Source organism: Pundamilia nyererei, unplaced genomic scaffold (genome assembly GCF_000239375.1).
Source record: "Pundamilia nyererei isolate P.nyererei 1_Seehausen unplaced genomic scaffold, PunNye1.0 scaffold00428, whole genome shotgun sequence".
NCBI classification, from domain to species: domain Eukaryota; kingdom Metazoa; phylum Chordata; class Actinopteri; order Cichliformes; family Cichlidae; genus Pundamilia; species Pundamilia nyererei.
The window spans coordinates 170,871-171,456 of NW_005187829.1; positions in this window are offsets into that span (position 1 = coordinate 170,871).

The following is a 586-nucleotide window of genomic DNA, read 5'->3' on the forward strand; positions in this document are numbered from 1 at the left end:
ATCCTATCAGCGGTAATGTTTGCATTTTTAGGGTACACGTTTCACTTATGAACATGATTAAAGTTTTAAAAAACATGCTGTGGTGACAGATAATGAAAGAAAATAAATTATGCAACTGCTGTGGTTAGTCTTCTGCTTATTCCCTGGGTGGATTGAAGAGAAAGGCAGTCTTTGTGTTGTTATATTAAGCCACTAATCTGTGGAGTCAACAAACGGAGGGTTTCTCTGCCCCTGCAGTTCTGTGGCAGCAGTCCTGTTCTGGGTGATGGCTGCCATGGGACTGCTCATGAATGTCTTTGTGGTTGCCTGTAATTCTCTGCTTCCCAGTCTAAAGCCAGCGGGTGTGCATGTGTGTCTGTTTTTACTTCTACAACTATCTATGTGAGGACCAGTTTGAGTTTTAATCCTTCTGATAAAACTTCAAAGGGTAGTTTGAACATTAAAAACTAATAATAAATAGTGAGTAATTTGTTTCCTGTAACGTGCTTTTCTACTCTTTGAGCACTCAAAGAACTTTATTCAACAAACGTCTTCACTTTTTTAAAAAACGTTTAAGTGCTTCCTTCTAACATTCACACACGTTCAC